This window comes from Thermobia domestica, chromosome 6 (assembly GCF_964235325.1).
Source record: "Thermobia domestica chromosome 6, izTheDome1.hap1.1, whole genome shotgun sequence".
Lineage (NCBI taxonomy): Eukaryota > Metazoa > Arthropoda > Insecta > Zygentoma > Lepismatidae > Thermobia > Thermobia domestica.
Genome location: NC_137459.1, coordinates 62,165,009 through 62,180,960, shown reverse-complemented (window position 1 = coordinate 62,180,960; position 15,952 = coordinate 62,165,009).

The window sequence follows — 15,952 nt, the reverse complement described above, 5'->3', positions numbered from 1 at the left end:
TAAGTGTATAATAAACTATTCAAGACAAATATTTGTTTATAACTTGCAAAACAAATTAAGTTTGTGCGTCTGCTCGTGCATAACGAACTGCCAACTTCCAGGGGTCTTAAGGTAACAAGTCTTGAAATAAGTCCTAACGATATTTCCGTGTATATTCAAATTAGCAAGTTATTTACACATGAAAACAGTTTAATGTGCACACCATTTTTTATTTATGCAAACAACTAGCAGTACGAAATAAGAACTATAAAGGAACAAAGACAAACATAGCGATGATATTTTGTTGTTATTCATTGAATAATAAATTCGAAACTTAAAAAGGGAAAGAATCAAAGATCCTGCTTAGTACCAAAACTAATAACGAATGGATTACTATAGTTTTACTACAAGTACGAACACTAATAATAATACCACTACATTTATCCTATTATCACAAAAACATGGGCCTAATTTACGTATGCATATATGTGTGTGAAAAATGATTTTTAATCATTTTTTTTTTCTCAAACGAGGAGAATGTTCCGAAGGTGATATTAATTATAACATGATAATTCTAGTCACGGAAAATTAAGCTGAAAACTGTTCCCTTTTTGTGTTATGGTAAGCCGTCCCACGGTCGAAGAATACAATCTTGTCCATAAGGTCACGGGCGACCGACATCCAACCAGAAACCTTTCGCGCGAGAGATGAACACTATAAATATAAGCAATCGTGTCACCGCTCTTAGTTGTTGTGTACAACCATTCGTGTTACTTAGGTTGAATAATATAATTTTCATATTATATTATCTTACTTGGTTCACAAATATGAGCTCTTATATCAATAATATATTTCTGATCTCTTGTATGAGGTTATTCGATTGTTAACTGAGTTGTAATTGTGAGATTCAGATCCATTGTTGTTTCTAACTTTTACGTAGATAACACGAACAAGCAAACCAAAACAGAAACAACTTTAAGTTCACCAGATATTCCGGATTTAATAAGGGACTCCCTGTTTTCCGTTAGCTGTCTCGGTGTCCCGAGAACATATTTCGGGACACCTAAATTTCCGTTGTTTTTTTTCAAAAATGGTCACCTGACCAAAAAATGTATTTTATTTCTTTAATGCGTGAAACTTGGATTTGCTTTCAAGTTAAACACCAAAACTAGAGGGATGAATCTGCTTCCTGCTTTCCAGTGGGTTTCAAAGTGTGTATAATGGTATGAGATTCTACTGTATTTTCTGTGTACAGAGAAATGTCGAGTCACTTTAAATGATTTTCTATTTTCTCAAATCTACTTTTTAATTATGTCTGAAATTCCTGGCTCAATAATTTGATGTGTACAACACCACTATGAGGCGATTTCAATCGAAAGAGTTATAATTGATTGAGGTTTCCAGTTTAATTGAATTTTCGGAGACGGACCGTTATTCGATGTTATGTCTCGGTTTCTCGGCTTGAGAATTTGGCCAGGATGAACAAATCTCAAGTCATTTTAACATATTATATTCCAATTTTACTAATGCAACTGATGCACTAGTTAGAAAATATCCGATTCCTCATATCCAGAAATGTGGTCTTACGAAATACCAAGAAAGTCCTTGGAGTCGTCTTCAAAATATTGTGCTTTCAATGTTTCCTAAATTTTAATACGAAAGTCCTATCAGTAATAGTGTTATAGTTTCGTCCGCATACCTTGCATATCAAAGGCTACGCTAGTACCCAATCCTCCAGTGTGTATTTTATACGCAATCAAGTGTTATGCTAATATTACTCGTCAAGGTCTTATTAATTACGTCTATGGCTTATAAAACCCGGAGGTTCAATGACACTTTCAGGAAAGCTCTCCATTGACTTATGTCAGCCAACTGGATCCAGTTTTTACTCTGCATTCCTATTTATGTGAGATCTATCTTAATACTGCCTCTTCATCTGCGTCTAGGTCTTCCTAATGATATTTCTTCGATTGGTTTTCCAGATAAAATTTTGAAGGTGTTTCTACTTTCTTCCATTCTGGCTACATGACCTGTTCACCGGAGCCTCTCAGACTGAATGGACCCAAACCATGTTTGGTAAACTATAACTCCTGGTTATGAAGTTTCCGCCATTCCTCATTTCTGTCCCTCTTGGGTCCGAATATCCGTCTCAGGATGCAAGATCTTAATATATATATATATATATATATATATTAATATTCAGTTATACAGTAGAGTGATGCATTATATAATTATTTTTATACACCTGTCTGTACGATACCAAAATATTAATATGTTTTTTTTTTCTCAAAACGGTTTTAGAAACCTTCAGTTTCTCTTCCTCTTTGCAAGTTGTGGACTAGCTTCCATATCTGCCAAGTAAAAAAGATAAAATAACGCTTTTATGTATTTGTAATTTCTTCGACTATATAATTGCAGCGTTTTTTTTTATAGTAGTACAGTGAAACCTCTACTAGCGGACACCTCCCATAACGGACATATTTTGTAATCCCCAAACACTGCAATAGGAAAAAAAAAACATATTGGCAAACCTATTTAAAGCTGACACTCTCTAGTACGGACACGGACATTCTTTTCTGTCTTTTATAGGAATTATTTACCTCCGTATTACGGACACTTTCTCTAGAAACAAGTTAAAAATATAGTAAAAATTCATTTTTAGTAATTCATATATGTGTCACCAAGGAAGCAATGTGACATTTAGCTTCCTCAACTGTCTGCTCAGCAACCCAGATGATGTGTCTCTGTTTATCAACACTCTCATGTCCTTTGCTTGCATCCCGCTCCCAGCCAACCTGTTTTAGACACAAAAGTGATTGACAGTTGCCCGCCGTTTGGGATGACATATTATGCTACTGTCCCTCTGGAATCTCGAACCAACAAGCTTTTTTTTTTTTTTTTTTTTTTGCCCGCGGGTACGCATATTGTCTCAAAAAAGACTTCTGGACTGCAATTAACCCACAAATTAAAGCGACATACTGAAAACGTAGTAAGTAGTGATAATTGTAAACTATAGAATCTTATTTCAATGTTGTGCCTCGAACATAGAGTATTGGATGGCGGAGGATAATGCATGTACCGTGACATTTGGTAATATTCGTAAGTACACAATTCATGCTAACACATTTTTTTCTAATTACATATCAATTTGATTACTAATTTACATAAGAAAATATTGAAGCCTCTGTAAGGCGGACACCTCTCTATAGCGGACAATTTTTGATTCCCCACGGCTGTCCGCTTTAGAGAGGTTTCACTTTAATATGCATTTATCGCCAAGAATCTAATTTTTAACTCACCGTTGAATTCTTCCTTATAAATTGTTATTACCTCGTCCAAGTAATAATAATAATAATGACTATAATTCAGTTCTATAAATATAGGGTGGATTCAGTTGAGGTTATACACAGGAGACAAAACATATTCATATTGTTTATCATATAGTAATAGGGTTAGTTCCATGTAATGTTCTTGCACTGTCCTGAAACCAAAATTTATACATTTACTTATTGTGTTGAAAATTACAGTTTAAATCTGGAATGGACATTTTTATCCAAAGTATCCAGATCTTGATTTAGAAAACGTATACGGATTCGAGAATCAGAAGTCTACATTTGGAATTAAAAAAAAAAAAACATATATTCGAACTCCGTTGGCAAATCTGGCTTCTACTTCTGATCTTAGATTCATAATACTACAGCAACAGCTATGTGAATCGATTATCTGATCACAAAACAATCAATTACAAGCCTGATGGCTGGTCAGAGGCCTCTCCATGTAAGCTTTAAGACTTACCAATGAAGAAGAGAACCAACAATACCAATTCCTTTAAATGATCCTGAAATTCGTCGTCCGTTTTTCAAACGCAACGCGGAGATAAGCAATCAGATCTTCTAAGACGTTGAGTGCACGACATTTTTTTTATGCGATAGAGTATTCCTTTAGTTATCACTCTAAGGAACGGCATCTCCATATGCAATAAAGCGCAATAACAAAACGTTACCCAAAACTTTGTAGGATTCCTTCCAACTTAATGCATACACAGAATTTTAGTTGATTGTGCAACGTGTGTTTCTCTGGAGGCGATACTGAACTGTGCCACAGAAACCCCTTCCCAAGATCTGAAAACAATCTCTCCGGATTTTCTCTAGTCTCAACGTTGCCTCAAAGAAATTTCCAACTAGCCTTCATTTATGTATCTCTGTTCTCTATTTTTGTGTGTCTCCTATTTCACAAAATATTTTACAGCATGGTTTTATTTTATTCTTTATCCCACACTATTGCGAATATTGCATTTTTTACCGCAAGCGATTTCTCTCCGTTTGCAAGAAAGGAAAATTTGCAGAAATAAATATGAAAGTGTTTTCTGCGTTTATATAATCCTCCAATTACCATTAGTTTGCATAACAGTGATTTGCCTTTATTTATACGTTCTTGGTAATTAAAAACATTATTTTGTGATCTAATTGCTTACGAATTGTAATTTTCTCACGTCAACAATTAAAAATAATAATTAAAACAAAGACTAATTGTGAAATGAAGATTCACAATGTCATACGAGTAGAACACTTAAAAATGAAACCTTTCGTGGTTATACGGTTAGTGTACGCTTCTTCGATGGAGGAGACCGAGATCGATTTCCAGAGGAAGCTATTGTTTTCGGGAGCTCGGATCCAACGTTAACCTGTACGTCCACGTCTCACATTGCCTCGGTGCTGAAAGAGATGCTAATATCCAAGTAACCAAATATTTAAAATGCTTGCGTTCACAGCATTTGAATTTGGTTCGGTTTACGTTGGAGTCGAGTCTCTATTAGCGTATATACTTTTAAAATATCGAATTGAAAAGAAAAAATCCATCAATCAGAAATTATCTTAGATCTTCAGTGTAGAATATACATAAATTTAAATAGAATTAAACGGACCTAAAAATATGTTTTACCAGAAAAATACGAAGCATAATAAAAATTATAATTCATAATTATCTATCCATTTTAACAGTGAATATTCTTCCCGATGGTAGAAGCCTTACATATTGCATATTCAATTCATTTATCATATGCTACTATATCTTACGAGTACTATTTATGTATTTGTATATACAGTCCCAGACAGTATGTGGGACATTTTACACTGAAGTGTAACAACAAAATTGAAAAAAAAAGAAAAAGAAAGAAAAGGAAAAAATCAACGAAAGCATTAACAAACAAGTGTTATGCTAATATTACCCGTCAAGATCTTATTCATTAAGTCTATGGCTTATGAAACCCGGAGGTTCAATGCCGCAAAAACTCTCCATTGACTTATGTCAGCTAACATGATCTAGTTTTTACTTACCTCTATTTCTGTGAGATCTACCTTAATATTATCTTTCCATCTGCGCCTAAGTCTTACTAATGACCTTTCTTCTATTGGTTTTCCAGATAAAATTTTGAAAGTGCTTCAACTTTCTTCCATTTTGGCTGCATAACCTGTTCACCGGAGCCTCCCAGACTTAATGGACCCCAACCATGTTCCGTAAATAGTATAACTTATGCAGTTCCTGGTTATGAAGTTTCCGCCATTCCCCATTTCGTAACAGTATTTAAGCTCAATTTCATATAAGGGAAGTCAGAATACTCTTTCAAGGATAGCTGCAGTATATATATATGGTAGGTGGAAATGTGCTAAATTCAGTAGAACACCTGCACATGAGTGATCTTGGGGCTATTATAAATCTAGGTTTCGGAACACACAATAGACCCGTATCCGGTGTTGTGCAAATTAGAGGCCTGCACGGGCTCGGGCCTACAAAGCATATATCATTTCAGGACCGGGCCGTTAATTTTTAAATATACGGCAATATTTATCGGGCCTTTTCGGGACTAACTTTGTAAATATACTGTACAACAATATGTAATGCACCGTTCTTTCTGGAGAACTTTTAAAACACAACTGCAAAATAAATCTCTAATTGCTGTAACGATTACCACATGAGCTCGGGCCGGGCTCGGACCTAAATGCTAAAACATATTTCGGACTCGGGTCGGGCCTCTCATTGTAAATTCACGGGCCGGGCCGGGCCGGGCCCGGGCTAAAAATTCCAGCCCGTGCAGACCTCTAGTACAAATGTGTACTCTGAAATTAAGTGAAGGACGCAAAGATTGCCAGTTTAATTTTTCACTTACTATTATAGATCTATGCCTACTCCCAAACTATGCTATGCATAGTATTGGAAGTCGTGTGTAGAATGTCAGACGGACATGTTCATCTGTCGACAGGTATCAGAGTAAAAGCGTAAGATAAATCGACAAGCGTGTTTCTTTTCTTTTTGAGTCGATTCGGCGTCTCAAGAATATGTTCCATCTCATCCGCTAACCCTCCATTTAAACTGGAAATAGAAGAAATTAACTTTTTCCGTCTTCAAAATTAATCGCCGTTGCACAAAACAATACAGTATAACGACAAGATTTTTTTTAGTCGATTCACGGTGTAAATACATTACTTTCATTCACATACCTCTACTAAAAGAGCAACCGATATATTTTTGCTACTGCTACAGGTTACAATATTGATCTTTATGGAGTAACCACAGTAAGATATAGCGATACTGTTCCTTTCAATTGATTCAGCGTCACAAAAATAGGATGTACGTACCTACTCCGCAAACCCTCTAGTTAAACCAAAAGTTGGGGCCTCAGTGGCTCAGTGATAGAACGCTTACTTTCGGTTTGTGGGGCTTTGGTTCGATTTTCAGCCAAGTATGTTTGCTGTCAACAACATTGTGTCCGTATTTTTTTTTCTCGGGGTACTCCATTTCCTCCCACATTGTGATTTCGTGAAGTCTTCCACCATTCACTTGACTTGTTCATCCGTCTCTCTCTCAGCCTAGCAGGCATAATCATGGGACGTTAAACTGAAATATTTCATTATATATATATATATATATATATATATATATATATATATATATATATATATATATATATATATATATATATATATATATATATTTAAAAACTCATTTATATGTATATATTTAAAAACCCAATAAATTAACAATTTTCAGTTTTAACGTTATTCGGCACAGAACACATATAGCAAAATAAAGCAAGAAGCACTATTTTGAAACAGATTCTGCGTCCAGAGTAAATTCCATTTCCACCTCATCCTTTTGGATTCAGCGTCCAAGGAACGAAAGAGGCTCTATCTTTGATATGATTCCTCTATTACAATTAGAAGTAAAAATAGATTAGCATTAGGATTTAGATTTCTGGGCTTTGAGTATCTATGACCATGTTAGCCCGTCCCGTATGAGGGATGACGTCCCTCGGAGATTACACTATCCGAGGGAAGGGAAGGGAGAAAAGATTGGGAAAGAAAGGAAGCGACCTGGAACCTATATGCTAGGTACCATCCTGGCTTTTGCCTAGTGTGAATGAGGAAAACCTCACTCAGCGGATCTAGCCTGAAAAGTTTTTTTTTTCACTTTTTCGACCGAGTGTACCCACCGGGAACCGAATCCGGGAACACCCACACCAAAAACGAAATCGTTAGCGACTACGCTACAGAGCTACTTCTAGTTTCTGTGTTGCATCCAATTGGTTACATCTACAGTAGTTTCACAGTGTGAAAGAAAACTCACTTGTTTAATGAAGACACACACTTTTTTTTTTTCTGTGGCAGGTACTTTGTGATAATATATTGAATGTTTTCATAGTGATTTCAATACTTGACCTAGATAGCGCTGGAACTCTGTGACGAAGAACGACTAAACAGTAAGTTGGTAGCAGTAATTTCGACACGTATACACTTGACGCCATACCAGATGAACTAAATAATAGTTTAGGTTTGTATACGTTATCCAGTTTATTTCTCGAGACTGGAATGATGTCAGTTTATTTTACTATTTATTTTGCTACTACATACGAAACACTGAAAGTGTAATGGGAACTGGAGCAGGGCTGTAATTATACATCATACCAAGGCGTCTAATGTTCACTTGTAGATGAACGAATTCCTTCAGATTTAATAAAGATTAAAGCTTTGGGACTAGAGTAGTAAAAAAAAAAAAAAAAAAAAAAAAAATGTAAATGATACGAGCGGACTTAAAGGAGGGAACCGAATAGTTTCCACGTGTGGCTCTGGAGTACGTGCTCCAGAGACTATTGGAGACCCATCATAATTAATAAGAGAGACATTTTGATTTGATTTCATAGTTCTTTGATTTGAAGTTTAACGTCCTTTCAACTCTAAGGTTGTAAGTGGCATGTATATATTTAGTTCCTTTGTGTCTATGTGATTAGTGTGCGCACATTTAGCATCGAAGACCAGAGTTCAATTCTAAGTGGGAGTACATATGGTTCGGATCCCACGAAAAGCTCTAGGTCCACGTCCCATATAGCTTCGCTGCTGAAAGGGATGCTAAGCTCAAATCCAAAGACCAATATGAACCTACAGTTTAACGTGGAATTCGAATCATCTAAGCTCCCATCTGGAAACAAACCTGAATCTGTCTCAAAGCTAAGCATTTAGCCATAAGGGAGCTTTTATATATATATATATATATATATATATATATATATATATATATATATATATATATATATATATATATATATATATATATATATATATATATATATTTTCTAGAAATGTTTTATAACGGCGATGGAAACGAATATACTGAGCACATCACCCACCTAAAAGCCGTGAGATTAGTTATGGTTCTTTGTGGACTGTAACGTCAGAACACACATACATACACATACAAGGTTTGTCCCAAAAGTTACCGGAATGATTTTTTTTTATTTTTTTTTGGAAAAATCATTTATTGAATATCAGTTTACACTATTTTCACAATCTTCACAATATGAATTTACATTTTTTTTCAGAACTTTTCAAAGTATTCTCCCCCTGCTTCGATGCACTATCGCTTTGATTCGGGATCATATTGAAAGATTCATGTCTCTTCCTCTGTTGATTATTCAGCTCAAAAATTCTGGGTCTGTTTCGTAGCGTTCATGCAATTTCTGGCACTTGAACAAACGCTGCTTCTTAATCTCACTCGTCAGGACTTTTGGCACCATTTTCCCGCGCAGACTTTCCTCATTTGAAGATCCTCCGTTAAAACGCGATGAACGATTGTTTTCCGTATTCCACACTTATTCCCAACCATCCGAACACTTAATTGTCGGTCGTTGTTCAAAACAACGCACTTTTTGCACCGGGTCGTCCGTTATGTGATGTTCACGGGCGTCTCGAGCGATGGTTCTCATTGGACTCTCGACCTTCCCGAAACTGCTTGTGCCACATGAAAGTTTGACTTCTCCTTATCATACCGTCACCGTAGGCTTTCCGAAGCATTTCGAGCGTCTCTGCCTCGTTTCTACCCAGCTACACACAAAATTTGATTGCATAACGCTGCTCCAAAAGCTGGTTCAATTTTTTGTTCGACTTGGTTGCAGTAGATGTATACTCACAGATGTTATACTTAAAAATAATAATAAAAAAAAGATAAATAAAAAATATTTTTATGCTAAACAAGACGGTTGATTAATTAAAGAGAGCAATTGCAAAAACAAACAAACAAACAAAAAATAGTATAGTTGAAAACGGGAGTTCCGCGGGAAATTCTAGAAGGCGATGTTGTCTTCCATTACTCATATTCTAGAATCAAACCATGGACCCCAAACATCATAGATGAACACTCCACCAATGAGTCGCCGTTCCCTTAGCTTTTCAACCATCCAGGTGTTACATTTTAAAAGTAAACATGCTGACACTGAATGGTAAATATCAACGGACTCCTTTTTGTTTCCTAACAAGACACTAACCATTATTTAGGAATATGCTACCTTGTAGTCTTGTGTTGTTCCATGAAGCAGGATAAGATTGAAAAAGCAGACAAAATTAATAATGATCTAAAATAAAATCAGGATGGATAATTTCTAAACTAGTAATAAATCGTAAAATGTAAGTTTAATGTACATATTAATTCCCTATGTTGTTTGAATAAATTGTTGAGACCGCAGACGATTTCTTTTTACTAAAAAGACATTAGCATTATCCGTCCAACTCGATTATCGGATAATGTAAGTGTAGAATGTGACGTCCCTTCATTCCATTATATTCGTCACACATGTAAAAATTGTGGTAACCACGAAAATGTGTATTTGGTGTATCAAGTTTAACTTGTTCTACGGCATGCATTGGATATATTGTTTCACGAGATATATATAGAAATGTAATGATTTATGTGGGGAAAATGTTCGATTAATTAAAATCTTATATGCACTCTGCACATGAGTCGGCCACTGAAATACAAGGAAGAAGTATAAAGGTAACTAAAAAAATTCTGTCGTTTTTTGTGTAGGTCTGTGTTCAATTGGCCCTCACATCGTGAGTTGAATGTGGATGGAGATAAGGCAAAAGTTAGTTGTTGGTGTGGGTATATCTAACATACTACCTGGTTGCGACAGTTCAGTTACACCGTGAACTTGCGTGAGGATAGAGTGAACATGGGAACTCCACAGAGCGTCTTAGCGGCGTGTATGCTGTACGAGTTCAAGCTGGAGTCAAACGAAGCTGCAGTGGGGCGGAGGTTATGCCAGGCCTTTGGTGAGGATGCCGTGCCTACGCGGACAGCAGCGGTGGTCTAACAATTTTAAGGACAGTGACGAAACATTCGAAGATGCACCACGTGCCGGAAGACCAACTCATGTACAAAATGAAGATCTTCAGGCAGCGATTGACGCGAGCAGTGGCCAGACATGTAAGGAATCGGGACTACAATTCAGTGTGAGTGGACGGACCGTTGGACAGCACCTCCAACATTTGAAGCACAACAAGTAGAGTCGATGGGTCCCACATGATTTGACTCCGGGCCAGAAGGCAACGCGAGCAGACACCTGTGTTTCTTTGCTTTTTCGTGAGAGGAAGGAGCCATTTCTAGACAGATGTTGACATGTGATGACAAGTGGGTCCTGTACGAAGCTCCACGATGCCGTCATTGGTGAGCATCCCATGAACCAGTTTCAGAACAGCCGAAACCAGCATTACACCAGAAGAAGGTCCTCCTCCGTGTTTGGTGCATTGCGGCATCGTGCATCGGGAAATGCCACCACCTGGTCAGAGTATTAATGCAACTGTGTACTGTCAGCAGTTGAACCGCGTTCAAGAAAAACTCAAAACTCTGGAGCCAGCATTTCTCAATCGCAAAGGGGTCTTCTTGTTACAGGATATTGCTAAATCCCACGTGGCTAGGATGACCTGGGACACAATTCTGCACCTTGGATGGGAAACACTATTTCATTCACAATACTCCCCGGACAATGTACCGTCCGATTATCACCTGTTCCATTCCTTGGAAAATCGCCTTATAGGACGCCAGTTCAAATTCCTAGTAGAAGTGCAAAGTGCACTTGATACCTCCTTTGCTTCACGGCCCACCAAGTTCTACCGCTGTGGAATTCATGGTCATCCATAACGTTGGCAGAAGGTCGTCGATGCTGATGGGGGCTAGTTTTGATCTTCCAGATACATATTAGGTGAGATATCCATGTTCAAATGTGGTGGGTGAAAAAACGGCAGAAATTTGTTGGTTACCTTTATATTTAAATATTCTACATTGTCTACAGACATTTATATACGGTCTCTCAAATGTTAAAACATTATTTCTAACAATGATAACTAAGAGAAAATAGTGTAAGATAAAGTGTCACAAAAATAATGCGATTTATTTATTTAATCTCAGATGGCGACCATTAGTGTCTGGACAGAGATCAAAGCGGCAAGGCATCTCCTGAAGAATACTCTAGCACTTCAGGTGTTACTTATACTAATGCGTTACTAATATGATTTTAGAGTATCTAATTGTCTTTGTATCTCCGTATCTAATTGTTTATAATACCATACAATTCTATCTCACATACTAAAATAACAAATCGTCGTTCTTCAACTCTCATTAAAGTGATAATGAACAGCCTGAATTCGAAAATTCATAAATTATACATAATCGGATATAAATAAGCTACTTCTTCACTTAAAGTAACACCAATTTTCTATTACATCAGCCATTTTCAACATTTTGTTCTGTGACATCTTCAAATTTCAGTAGGTCTAAACCAGACAAGCAGCCATAAGGAGCAGCCTGGCAAGAAGGCGTTGACAAGTATAGAGACGGGAGCCAAACAAAAATTGAAAACAAGAATAATGAATACAATATGGGATGGCCCATTTTAATCTTTCCACGGAAATATCTCAAAGACAATTGAACGTAAATGAACCAAACAAAAACTCAAATAGGAAATACTACGGGGCAAATCGAATGGTGATGGCGGGGTGTCCTCCAGGGCCGCTCTTCATGTATCCCTGGGACCCAACTTTAAAATTTAAAATAGAAACTTGGGTCGAGTGATACCCCGTTCGATAGATCTTTAAAAACTAAAAAGCGTTAAAGCAAACAAATTTTAACATCCGTCGCCGTATTCAAAATGGCAGCCAAGATATGTTGCCTCTATCACATAAAGGTCCAGTACCACTAATACGAAAACGGTTGGAGACAAATGAACAGAATAAAACTCATACAGGAAATTACAAAGAATATTTATCATTCTACGGCTCGAGTATAATGTAATGCAGCAAAAGATTATTGAAATAAAAGTGACATACTGCAAAAGAAGAATTCTAATTCTTAGAAAATTATCTTTGCGATCTCCCTCCCTAAGTGGGCGAAGCGGGAATGAATGGTAAAATCTGAAATAAAACTATGTTTATTAGCAATAGGTATGGTTTCTCTCAAACACTTCGGTGTACAAGTGACTGGTACTGTAATGAATAAAAATAAGGTGAAATTCGCTTTCACGTTTAAGACGATTTATATTGCAGTGTGATTGGATGGAAAAAAAGAAGCAACTGAAATGAGAAGCAAAGGTTTCAATAATATATTTTTCGAACTTGCAAGCAATTTGCCCGCCCTTTCGCCCTTGGGGCGTGCAAGATGTCTGGGAGGCATCTTCATCAGTATAAACCGTTTCGTTACTGAGATCACAACTGAAATTACCGTTGAAAGTTATTCGGAATGTAACTGTGGACAACATCTCAGTTAAGCTCATTTCTATCACATGCAAGGAGGCATAGAAGGAGAAGAATCGAACCAGTATCGTGCAGACGACTGTTGAGCAAAATCAACGTTCGAATACATTGTTCTAAAATTGCATTGTTCGGCAAATTTGTTTCCATTGCAGTTGATCTATTTTTACATCAAATCATTGCCTGGAATCAAAATGGAAGGTACGATTTAGCAAGAATTTTACACACTTTTTAGACATTACAGAGATATCTCTCTCTCATAAAAACATATTTCAGATAATTTTGTTGTGTACATACAATTTGCAAGAACTAAGGTTCTCGTTTGCAATTTAACCGTTCCTTCCCGCTTCACTCACTTACAAGAAGAGGTTGGAGCGATAATTTTCTAGGAATTAGATTTTCTTATTTACATTATAGCATTTTCACACTAATCATCTTTTCCTCTGTTGCAACATTCTCGAGCCGTGGAATGATAATCCCCTCTGTGATTTCCTATTCGAAGTTTTGTTCTGTTCATTTATCTTTCACCGTCTTCATATTAATGGTACTGAATGTTTTATCTGATACAGCTACCATGTCTTGGTGGTCATTTTGCAAACGGTGAATAATATTTTGCAACATCACTCTTTAGTTTTTGAAGATCTGTCAAACGAGGTATCATTTGCCCCATGTTTCTATTTCAAATTTTAAAGTTGAACCCTGGGCTCCCATGAAGGGCGGTCCTGGAGGGCACCGCGACAACACCATTCGATTTGCCCCATGGCATTTGCTGTTTAAGATTTTGTTTGGCTCTTTTATGTTAAACCCTTTTCATACTAGTGGTACTGGACATTTACATATATGATAGAGGCAACATATCTTGGCGGCAATTTTAACACTACAGTGGTAACGTCCGGGAAACTTTCATAAATGGTAACGTTGGGTCTACAGGACCCATTCAAGTTTTTACGCACTGAAATCAATTAAAGAAGAATATTTTATTACTTCGAGCTTACATTGACGAATTTATCTTTAGTTACATTAAACGAAAGAGTAAAGTAATTTATTTTGAATGCCAAATTCAAAATTAGTATATGTCTTTTATTGTTATGAAAGTATTTAACGAACATTTTTATTCACCTATTATTTAGTTAGGTTTGGTTTAAACACAGTATTCAATACGTAAAACAATATTCCAGACGTGATACAAAAAATGAAAAGTGTTAGGTAATGACGATATTACTTGAAACTGAAGGAAAATATGTCTTTTAACTTTATTTCAATTTTTCTTTGCACTAATTTCCATCGAATTTATGAAAAACTGCAGCTACTCTTATTGGCATCTTTACATGTGATGATCTGAACATTCACCACACAACATTGTTGCGTGACCCAGGCAAATCCACTTACCACAATGTTGGCAAAAGTACCTGGTTTTGCTCTTTACATATGTAGTAACGTCCTCGTTTCAATTCTCGCTGCATAGAGCATGCTCTTCAAGGGTTAATCCACATAACCTTGCAGCTGATCTTCGAAGATCAGTAGGATTGCGTTTATTTTGTGTTTCCTGCATCAACTGGCTCTGTATCAATTCTTTAAACATCAGTATACGAGCAGTCACGATGTTACTAGAACGAGAAAGAATATTCACATATCCTTTTTTCTTCTTCCATTTCGTGTCCTTGCCTCTACCTACAAAATATTTGTGCACAGTTTCTTCAAAATCAGAACTTCCATCACTGTTTCCTCCTTCATTACTAGTACTGATCACTAGGCAAACAAAAGTCAGGATCACAATCTTCATCATCTTCTTTGCAAGCTACATCACTTAGTTCTTGCTCTAACATGTCCCTTATTCTTTGAACATATGCCTCATAGCTTTCGGCAATGCTTCCCTTGAATATATATAAAAAAAAAAAACTATATGACAAGTGCTTAAAAAACATGCAAATCAACACACGGAAATATGAAGTTTTCTCTTCTAAAATCGCTACTTAACTTTATTTAATCGTGCTAGTAAAAATAACATCACTGGTAACGTTGGGTTTGTCTGGCCCACTCTATGAAGAAGCACGCGGCACACAACAATGGCCAAGCGAAAACTAAAACAGGCTACGTATGATTAAACTACAACTAAGGAGCAGAAGGTAGGGGGAGGATGTAGCAGTTCGTGTGCTGCCAACTAAAGTTATATTATTTTTTGTAAAGGCTTGGGTCTCACAGGCCCAACGTTACTAGCGTAGTGTTAAATACGGTAACCAATATGAAAAATATTCTGCTTCAACGCTTTTTAGTTTTTAAAGATCTATCGAACGAGGTATCACTCGACCCATGTTCCCATTTAAAATTTCAAAGTTGGGTCCCGAGCCCCTATGTAGGGCGGCCTTGGGGGAAACCGCCACATTACCATTCTATTTGCCCCTTGTTATTTCCTATTTGAGTTTCTGTTTGGCTGATTTATGTTCAATTGTTTTTCAGATATTTCTGTGTTAAGATTAAAATGGTCCACCCTATATATATATATGTATGTATAAGTCAATTTGCAATTTATTGTTTTTATGTTGTTTGTCTCTGTTATGTAAGTTTCGACATTTATGTAGCGTATATGCATAAAAAATCTAGCTGATATTGCAACTTTACGTAACGAAATTACTTATTTATGTAAATTTGCATGTGAACATTTTAATCCTTCCCCTAATGAAGGTTTCGTGATCTGAAAATCTAAACACATATAATATTACACGTGAAAAATATGTCTAAATTGTTGTGATTGAAGTTAACAACTCAGTATTAATGCTTATGATCCGAATTTCAAACGTCAGAGAAAGTAGTTAAATACATATATAACAACAAAGATTTGCTGTTAAAAGCATTTTAAGTTGACTCCAGATTTATATCTGACAAGTTCAATTTTAAGTTGTTCT